We start from the raw sequence: 11,399 nt of genomic DNA, 5'->3' as shown, positions 1-11,399 counted from the left end.
AAAAGAAAAAAATGTATGTGGAACAACACTTTTATGTTTAGGTTGACTTTAGGAAAAGAAAAATGCTTGAGACTCCCATTTTTTGGAGACCCTCACAACCCCCTTTGGATCTCCACCATTGATATATGTGTAGAACCCATTCATGTATAAGAAGCTATAAAAAAAATTTAAACAATAGGTATGATTAGTTGAAAAAAATATGTTAAAAATAGTATAAAAATTGAATTTTATAATATTTTTATTTGTCTCAAAAAAAAAATTTGTAAAAATAAATTTTAACATAAATTGCACCGATAGTTCTTTTTTAAAAAAAATGCAAATATGAGCGACATGTATCACGTAGGAACAAATTTATAAACTTTATCAATTTACTGAGTTAGTATCAACCAACTTAGTAATTATTCTTTATCAAAAAACTTAACGTCATTATCAATTGGGCCAAATTGACACAAAAATCAAAAAAATTAAGAGTCAAAATTGAACTAATTGAAATGTAAGAATCAATTTGATACAAGAGACAAAATTTAGAAATTACCGATGTAATTTACTCTAAATTTTAAAAGAAAAGTAATGTTGAAATATAAGCACTTGAAACAAATGATACTTCAACTATACAGCCTGTAACAATCATATAATATAAAAAGTACATGTAGTTACCATATATATAATTGTAACAGCTGAATTAAATAAAAAATAAAGTTAAATTTAAACTGTGAACCAACCAACCAATTCAATGTTGAATATCATTCTAAATCCAATTTCTTCACATACCAAACATCCAAAATTCAAATTAATTTCAAAAACATTCTCATAGACTTTTGTTTCAATTTTTTATTTTTTGTTTGTTTATAGCTGCCCCTTATTTTCCTAAAGCCAACCTATAAAAGTGTTGTTCTACACTACAGCAAGACGGCAGGCATGCTTGTGTTTCAATTTTTTTTTTAATAAATAAAACGGTACCGTTTGGCTATCACAACATGATATTGTGACAGTACCTACCCCAATTCCGTTTTATTCACATTTCACTTATTTTTTTTATTTTTTTTCCAAATCTCTCTTTAAATTTCCCAACCAAACACAACATTAGGGACCAAAGAGAGAAAAGGGTTATACTTTAAGGAATGAAATTATCATTTATTCAAAAGTTGATGGTAGAAACAATTTAGAACAACTCCAATAGTGTGCTATCCTATATGTCAAAGAAAAATTTTGGGAATATTTTTTCTTAATTTATCTTCAATAATATTATATATTCCATGACAAATAATAATAATGTTAAATTTTAAATTTGGTCACGCCGTCAACCATGACAATACTGGCTTGATTTTAATTTACCAATCAAGAATTTTAAATAAATTAAAGAGTAATGTTGATTCCACATGATGTGTTTGTTGATCCATATATATATATATATATAAATAGTTCTTGCTTTTTCATAAATTTTAAATCCACACTTTAATCAAGTATGTTATGACTACTGGGAATGCTGGAATTCGAAGGCAGAATAATAATAAAAAAAACAAAATAAAATAAGAGAGAATTTCAAAAAAAAAAAAAATGAAAAGTAAAAAAAATAATTTTAATTGATGAAGGTATAAGATTTATTTACATGATTTAATGCATAAATCACTTATAGCTCCATCATTTTAAAATTATTTTTGTACTCTCCACTTTTTAAATATTTTCCCATAAAAAGATTTAAAAAATGAACCTTTTGTCTCATTTGTCATCATGAATTCAAAAGTAATACTATGCATAAATAAAAAATTTATTTAACAAAATTAAGATAAATTATATTAACCTCTCTTGAAGTTTGAAAAAAATATAAAAATCTTACAGTTTTGATATAATTACATTGATCTCCTCTTTAGTAAGGTTAAGTAGACTAAAATTAATACAAATTGTATGAAGACACAAAGATATACAAGATAAAATATACATTTCAATATAAAATATATAATATTATCATTTTTTTCATTCATACGACTAATGAATTTCTGATAAAAATATGACCAAGTATTATATGAATTAAAACCTTAATGGAACTCACTGTAATTATGCCAAATTTGTTAAGCTTATTGTATTTTTTTTCAAATTTCAGGAGAGATCAATGTAATTTATCCAAAACATTATTACTAGATATAAAGATAGTTGGATCCATATTAATATATATAGGGTAAATTACACTTACCTCTACTGAGATTTCTGACAATTATAGAGACCTCTCATATGGTTTCAATATAACATCTCTTACTTTTGAAACTATTATCAAGATTCCCCCACTGTTAGGTTATTTAACAGAAATTTCTGATGTCATAGGTTATAATGTCAAAAATGATGAAATTGCCTATTAGTTACCTTATCTATTCAAATGAAAAATTACACTCCCCTCCCATGAGCTGTTACGTATATATTATCAAAGACGAATATAGATTTTAGCATTATTTAATAATTTTTTTTTTAATTTATGCAATATTAGATAAAACCCTTAAGTTGTTAAGATATTATTAAATTATTTAATGAAAAAAATTAATTTGCATTGATAAAATACTTAAAAATAAACAATCTCTCTAAAATTAATGTTAGATAACATCCTAATAATTTAATATAAGACTTATTCCACACTATATAAACAACGTAAAATATATCATTTTAAGTAATGCACTTATTATTTGAATTTTTTTTAAGTTGAAATAAATGGATTTATTTTTTTCCCATAAGTTTGCATTACTTTTTTATTCATATATATATAAAAAATTATCATTTTATCTTTTCTCAATCATATATTATTCTCAAATTTTAATTTTTATCTTTGAGTCATTAAATTTCTAATCAATGCATATTTAAAAAACGCAAGTTAATATTTCCTAGATGATTAAAAATATATTTATATAAAAGTAAAAAAAAAAATCTAATCTCCTCACAATAAATTAAAATTAGTTGATAGGAAATGAAGGATCAAGAAATCATTTGAGAGTAATATATATACAATTCAAACAATTTATCATTTTTTACACTTAAAATTAAAATTAATCTTTACTTGAATGGAGAAATTATTTGAGAATAATAAAACATTCAATTAATTTGTTATGTGTAATAATTAAAATCTATTTCTCCATCTTTATTTATCTCATTTAAACTTTTTTTTATTAAATTAAATCTTAAAATTAATTTATCACCTTCATTAATGGTTGAATTTTTATTTTATTTTTTGTTTATAAAGGTTGAAAAACTTCTTGTGGAAAAAAATAGAGTTAAGAAATTACATTTATATTTTGAAAAAGTTATGAAAAATAAATAAGAATTTCATATATATTTAATAGGATAAATTAAATTTAGCACATTTAATGTTAAGATTAATGTTGATAATTAGTTTGATTTAATTGTCAGAAACTTCAGTAGAGGTAAGATTTTTTTTACTTCTATATTTAATTTTTAATTTTTTTAATCATGTAAAAAATATTATTTTTTTTTAATATGCATCGATTAGAAATTTAATGACTCAAAGATAAAAATTAAAATTTGAGAATAATATCTGATTGAGAAAAGATAAAATAATAATTTCTTTATATATGAATAAATTAGTTTTGCAAATTGTAGGGAAAAAAAATAAATCCATTTGCTTTAATTTTAAAAAAATAATATAATAAATGCATACTTAAAATGATAAATTTTACGTTATTTATGTAGTATAGAATAAGTCTTATATTAAATCATTAGGATGCTATTTAACATTAATTTTAGAAATTTTGTTTATTTTTAAGTATTTTATCAATGAAAATTAAATTTTTTTCCATTAAATGTTTTAATAATGTCTTAACAATTTAAAGGTTTTATTTTATATTGCATAAAATTTAAGAATTTTATTAAATAATACTAAAATATTTATGGGTCTTTGATAATACAGTATATATGCAAAATCTTATGGGAGGTATGTATAATTACCCATGTTGATAATCAATAAGTTAGTTTATGGATATTTTCGTCTTTTCACATGCAAATCAAAAGATAATATGGTCATTTTGAATTGTAACAGAATGGGAAAATTTTGTTAATAGTTTCAAAAGTAAGAGAGGTTAGTATAATTATTGAAACTATAAGAGAGGTCTCAATAGCTGTTAGAAATCTCAGAAGAGATAAGTGTAATTTACCCATATATATATATATATATATATATATGACTTATTCTTTATATCTAGTGATAAGATAATCAAGCAAAAAAATTCATATATATTGCATATTTTTGAATTTTTAAGTGGTCAATTAATTAATGCTAATGTGATTTAATCTATTCTCATGCTTTAAATTCAAACAAGTTATGACAACTTTTTGTTGCCATGACGAAGAAATTGAAATTTTTTGAGGGTGCAATATTTATTGTAATACTCTCTCTCTCTCTCTTTCTCTCTCTCTCTCTCTTAAATTTATGCATGTACTATTGATACGTATACATGGTAGTTATTAAATTTTTTTGAATTCATCATTATTTATGTAAATTTCACTTTGGTTATATGGTCTTTTATATTTTATTTTTTATGTAATCAAGATGAAAAAAAATATTTATCACCAATAAAGCTAGGTATCAAAATATTTCATTTATGTGTTTTGAATTTAAAATAGATAAAATTACAAATCAGCCAAAATTTCAAAAATATACATGAAAAATTATATGATTTTGATAATTAAAAATTATATACTTTACCATTATTTTGACAAAAAAAACTCAACCCTTGCACTGACTTGAAATTTTTGCGATGTACTAATTTCCTTGGAAATCAGGGTTCGTCAAAGGAAACTTTCTTAGATTCCATATGCCTTATGAGTCAGCAGTAATTCATATGACCTAATCCATATTCAAAAGAAACCAAACTTTTTTTTCTCCAAAATTTAAATAAAAAATAAAAAGATTGTTGTGAAAAACATTATGAGATCAATTTCTATTGTCATGTGAGTCTAGGGCCGTAAAAATGGCCGAAGCTCGCCCATAGCCTGGGGTGGGCCTGGCCCAACTCAAGACCCTGGGCCTGAGTTTGTGCCGTCATTTTGAAACTCAGCCCGTGGGCCCGACCTGCCTAGCCCAGCCCATCGACCTTGCTCAAGGCCTACTCAAAACATGGTCCGATGCCAGTGTCATCTTTAGTGAAAAAATAATAAACTTTTAATAGAAAAAATTGAGAAAAATATTAAAAAATGTTCAGGCCCTGCCCGACCTACCCAAGGCCAAAGTACCCCCTAGGCCTAGGCCTGAGACTGGGCCTGGACCTAATTTTCTGGCCCATGTACCGGCTTAGCCCAGCCTGAATTTTGATGGGAGCTCGGGCCCCCAGACATGGATCGGCCCGAGCCCGAACCAGGGCGAGCCCAATTTACACCCCTATGTGAATCATCATTAAAAGAGTGTTTTGAAAAGTCAAAAAAATACCTTTAGCAACAAAAATTGAAAAATGTTGCTAATACTGTCACTTTGACAAACAATTTCGTAGAAAAAGTGTCTACTTTTTTAGACTAAAATTTTGATTCTAAAAAGATAATAATTTTTCACCAAAATCTAATTTTATTCCTAAAAATACAACAATAACACCCTTGACAAATAAATATTTTAGCCCTAAAAAGTGATTTTATCTTTAAATTTTTATTTTTAAAATTTTTAATTTGTTGCAGTGGATAAATATATGTATGATAAAAAATTTATTTATGTATAATATTATTTAATTATAAGAGAATTTTTTTTTAATGAATGAGTCCTTTTCAATCCATGTCCTTTCCTAATATCCAAAGTTGTGGTGAGTACAATTGTCAAAAAAGGCCCAAATTTGGTGGTTGCGCACTCCAAACCATCCCAATGCCATTCCCTATTTTTAGGGTCATTCCCACCCACTTTCCATCCGTTTTTCAACTCATCTTCCAAGAAAAATGATTGAGAGCATTAAAAGTGGTGCTTTAATAGTATCACTAATGATGTAATAATGAACCCCGTCCATTGTCTATGCCTATGCCTTTGTTTTTTTTTTGACATTCTTAATACGTTAGTACTAATCTTTTTTTTAGTGGTATGAGTCATTATTGTTCTTCAAAACATATTGCAGGCTCAAGCATTCCCACAATTGCACTAATATCACCTTTTTAGATGCTTTAAAGACTTTTTTTTAGTGATTTTCACAAGGCAAAAACCTTGTATAAAGACAAATTTGTAGTAAGATTGTTGTGGTTGGTTAGGGATGATTCATACCTAATTAAATCTCCATCTCCTAGCTTATAAATTTGTAATTGTTGGATGTGATGGAAATCTATGTAATCTCAAGAACCAATTAAAGGATAAAAGTACATTAAATAAGAGGAATCTAAGTACTGGGTACTGAAAAACTCTTGTCATGGTAAATTAATTGGATTAGCTTAGTCATTTTTGTACATTTTTATTTAGGAAGTTAAAGGGTCTTCTTAAAGATTGATGATTTCTCTCATATTATTTAATTTGATTCATATATCATATTTAGGAAGAATAAAACTTAGGTGAAAAAATTTAAACTGTTAATGTCCAAGGGGCAATGATTTTAACCAGTCAATTTATTTTGAGACATTTATAAAAAAAAAATTGGTTGTTAGTCTGATTATTTATTTTTTATTATGACGATTTTTTATTGGGCTTCTATAATTTTTGAATTACAATTTTTAAAATATATTTATCTTCCTATTATAAATAACCTCTTACTAATTGCTATTTAAAAAAAATAAAAAAATAAAAAAACTTGCATAATAAATGCATCGGCTTGTTTTAAAAAGTATGTTAAAAGTTGATTTTTCATTTTTTTTAAAAATATATATGAAAAAATAAAAGTATGATTTGACTTAAAAAAAATTAACTTTTAATCAAATTCTCAAAATTCACCATCATTGACAATTGGTCTTGATCTTCAATTTTGTACACTTCAACATTATTGTCCTCTATTTTGTAATTCAAAAATGTTTTGGAATTCTAATAATTCGAATGGAGTGTAAGTTTCACTGTGATAGTGATATTTGTGTCTTAATTTTTTTTTTTTTAATTTTTAACTTTTCATGTCATTGGAACTCATTAGAGCCTTTTGATTTAGAAAAATGTGTCATTGTTATTCGTAATTTGTGTACTTTTATTGGTTTGCTGACACGATAGATTAGTGGTGAGATACAACTTTGTATGGTCTTTTTTTCAATTATTAATATCTTACAATCAATTATATATATAATAATCAAAATGCTAGAACATTCTCTACTTTTTTTTTCTTTTTTTTTTTTTAGGTCAAAACATTGACAATTATAGTGTAAGCACTTGCAACAACACATTCATTTTCGAGGCTACAATTTCAATTGGAAAAAATAATAGTGCACTATCAATTGCCCTGTGCAATGAACGTATTATTTTTTAAAAAAAATATTTGATGATATAATCTGTATTATAAAAAAATAATTTTAATTTAAAATATGATTTTAATTATTTATTTGGATAATATTGACATTATCATCTTATAAAATTGTTACTTAAATACTTTTATATATATATATATATATATATATTAATTTTAATTAAATTATTTATGTATTTTAATAATTTTAATTTTAGCATATTATATAAATTTTGGTCTGAAGAGAGAAATGGAGGTAGTGGATCATTTAGCTGAGAGGAGTAAAAGTCACAGTTCGACGTTGAAGCCTCATCTAACCATTTCACGTGCTACATTTTTTTTATTATTATTATAAATATTTGATAATACAATATGTATTATAAAAGAATAATTAAAGTATGATTTTAACTATTTATTTTGATAATATTGACACTATTGTGTTTATAAAATTGTTACTTGAATACTTATGTATATTAATTTTAGTTAAATTATTTATGTATTTTGATAATTTCAGTTCTATTGTATTGTAAAAGTGTAATTATCATATAATAATTTTGTATGATATATATTAAATTATAAAATAGTAAAATAAATACTCATTTTAATATTAAAAATAATAATTAAATTAGAAGAAGAGTTAGTAATATAAAATTAAAAGTAATTCTAACTATTTAATTTTCTTTTATATTTATTTGAAAAATAAAAATGTGTAGAAATAGAAATTATATAAAATTTATTAAAAAATTAAATATAAATTTTTTTGTAGTTGGATTATCATATAATGATTTTATATAATATATATATATATATATATATTAAATTATAAGATTGTAAAATAAACACTCTTAATTAAATTAAAATATATATCAACTATATTAAGAAAAAAAATTCAACAACTAGCCAAGAAAGAATCTTATGACAACATCTAAACCCAAAAAGAAAAAATAATGAAAATATCCAAATAATAAATACATTTCAATGTGTGAAGTGATTAATCATCTGTAATATAATATCAAAACATAAAAAAACTTCCTGTTCAACAATTGAAAAAGTAACTAAACAATAAAATCCAAACTTTAGATCCTTCTCAAGATTATCATTATTTGTGCAGGTTTTTCCTCTTGTAAATTGTGATTATATAAAGTAATGTAAGAAATGAAGTATAATTTCATATATACAATCACTATAAAATTTAAATGACAAATCCATAATATAGAATAATATATAATTAGTATTGGGTATAGAATAATGTATGAAAAAATAAGAAGAAGAAGAAAAAAATAAGACAATTTAGTATTAAAAAAAAATCCTAATACCCTTGAAAGAATTAAGAAGAAAAACATGAATTATCTCAATTTACCATAAAAAATATATGAAAAAGAAATATTTATGAAATATAGTCCACATAAAATAGATAAAGTTAGTATATTTTAAATACATGCTAACGTAGTTTTTTTAGAAAAAAGTAAGTCCTTATAATGTGCCACCTAAGTATGGGAAAAATACTACTTTTAATAATATATATGATACGTTTGAAGGGGCCTATATCATAGGCACCCTATTACAATTGGTATAATTTTATCACAAATTTCCGTAACATCAATTATAGAATATATAATTTTGTCACAAATTAGCTTAACAAAATGTCTAAAATTTTGTGGTTCATGAAACAAAAGTTTGTGATTTTGTTATGACATTTTTTGTTATGTTAATTTGTAGCGAGATTACACATTTTGTAATTGATATTACAAAATTTTATGGTAAAGTTACTCCAATTTGTGGTAAGGTGTGTACCATAGGATTTTCTAGGAGTGAGTATGGTTCGGATTGGTTCGGTTTAGCCATAAACCAAGACTAATTTATTACTTACTGTTCTATCAAATTTGGAACCAATCCAAACCAAACCACTAAACCACGGTTGAGTTCAATTTGGAACTTTCTTTTTTCTTTTTTTTTGTTTAAAAATAGTTCTATCATTATACAAAGATACATTTATAATAGTAGAGAGTTATAATTTATGTATATATATATATTTATTTATTTGATACTAATAAAATATTTTAGCATTTACATTTGGTATCAAATTATATATATATAATAATTTAAAAGGTCTGGTTCAATTCTAACTAGATTAATAGCTATAAAACCACGGATCAAACCGTGAAATATGATTTCCATATTTCAAAAATCAGAATCAAATCATATATTGAAAAAATCAAATCAAACTGTGCAATTTGCCTTGGACCGGACCAGTTTACGATTTTTTTAATTTTTATGCAAAGTCCTAGGATTTCCCCAATTTCATACAATCCATTTTTTTCTTTTAGGACAATATTAAACGTAGTAGGTTAAAATAGTTAAAAATTAATAAATTATTACAAAAAATATCATTTTTTTCAATATTTTTGCACTTTTTTCATAAAAAAATCAACGTAAATAGTCAATTCTGAAAAAATGTTAAGTGTATAACAGATTTTTATTATTAGTTGGACTTCCCTTCAGTCTAAGATTTAGGATTTCAATTCAAGTTTTGGATTAGATGGTGCTATTTGGGCCCCGTAAGATTGACCATAAGTTATGTTTCGATGATCTAAATCGTTTAATTTATAAAGTCATTCGTGTATATTATCTAAACAAAAAATTAGAACGATTTGATAATCCTAACCAATATTCAATTTATTGCATTTCTTTCTAAAAAAGTAGACGACAAGTGCATTTTTTAAATAAAGATGCTATGAATGCAGACTTATAAACTCATAATTTGTTAAGAATATATTTGTGTGATAGAGATTAAATTGATTAGTGTGTGTGGTTCATGAGTGAAATAAATTTGAACTATTGATAGTTTTTTCTGAATAAATTCTAAGTAAAAATTATGAGTTTGTAGTCTTTTTCTTTTTTTTTTAAATTGATTATTTAATTTTTTAATAACAAACACGATAAATTAAGCAGTTTACGATTATTGGATCGATATTTTTTTCATGGGTGATACACATGAACAATTCTACCAAATGAACGATAACATTTTCCCGTCGAGACGTGGAAACGACGTGAAGACAAAAAAACTGGAATCACAAAACAGTGTCTATGGATTTGGACTTTAAGATATTGAAATGTCAGTGTCAGACTCAAGGAGTTGTGGATAAACAAAGGTACATCATTGTGAGGAACGTATCTAATTTCATACAAAGTTGAAGATCTTAAAATCCAACCTAATTTTTTTTCACATCAATTGGATTTCTGAATTTTTTTTATTTATTTATTTTTTAAATCCTACGTCTCTCTCATTCTTTCTTTCTTTCTCTAGCACTCCATTTTTATTTTTTTTTTACAACAAAAATTAGTGTCTTTTCAGCGCTGAAACTCAATTCGATCAATTATTACACAAAGTTTTGTAAATCTAAGAATGCTCTGAATTCAGTCGATCCTAGCACAATTTTGTAAATCTAAGAAGTTGATATTAATGATGACTCATTGAATGATCTCGTTAAATGAAAATCTTAATTATTAACATTATAAGTATCCTAAAAACGTCGAAATTTATAATTATATCAAACGTGTTAACAAATATATACACCACCCTAACAATTACCATCTTTTTTAAACCCGCAGATCAATTCTTTACTTTACAGGCAAGGACGGACCTAAAGGGGACGATTGCCCCCTTTATGATTTGAAAAATACCCTTCATTATAGTAGTATTACTTACGATTGTTTACTAATTATAGAGGTTCACTCCCAAGTTTTTCTTATTTTACAAATTTTAAATGGCTACCACTGTATATATCTATGAAACATAGGATCAAAATATAAAATTAAAAAACAAATAAATGAAATATAATAAAAAAAATGAATTTCTTAACTAGTGTTAATTACAAGTCCTAGTCTATAAAAAAATTAAATAAGGTATCAGCTCGTTACTTGATCACGTTTATTAAGAAAGGCATTATACGAGAATTTAATGTCGATTATATCATAAGTATTTTTAATGACATAAAAGAGTGTCAAGCACAATAATTC

This window comes from Camellia sinensis, chromosome 2 (assembly GCF_055761805.1).
Source record: "Camellia sinensis isolate YWXY chromosome 2, ASM5576180v1, whole genome shotgun sequence".
Classification (NCBI taxonomy): Eukaryota; Viridiplantae; Streptophyta; class Magnoliopsida; order Ericales; family Theaceae; genus Camellia; species Camellia sinensis.
The sequence above is the reverse complement of the archived record's forward strand: the minus strand, read 5'-3'. Positions refer to the sequence as shown.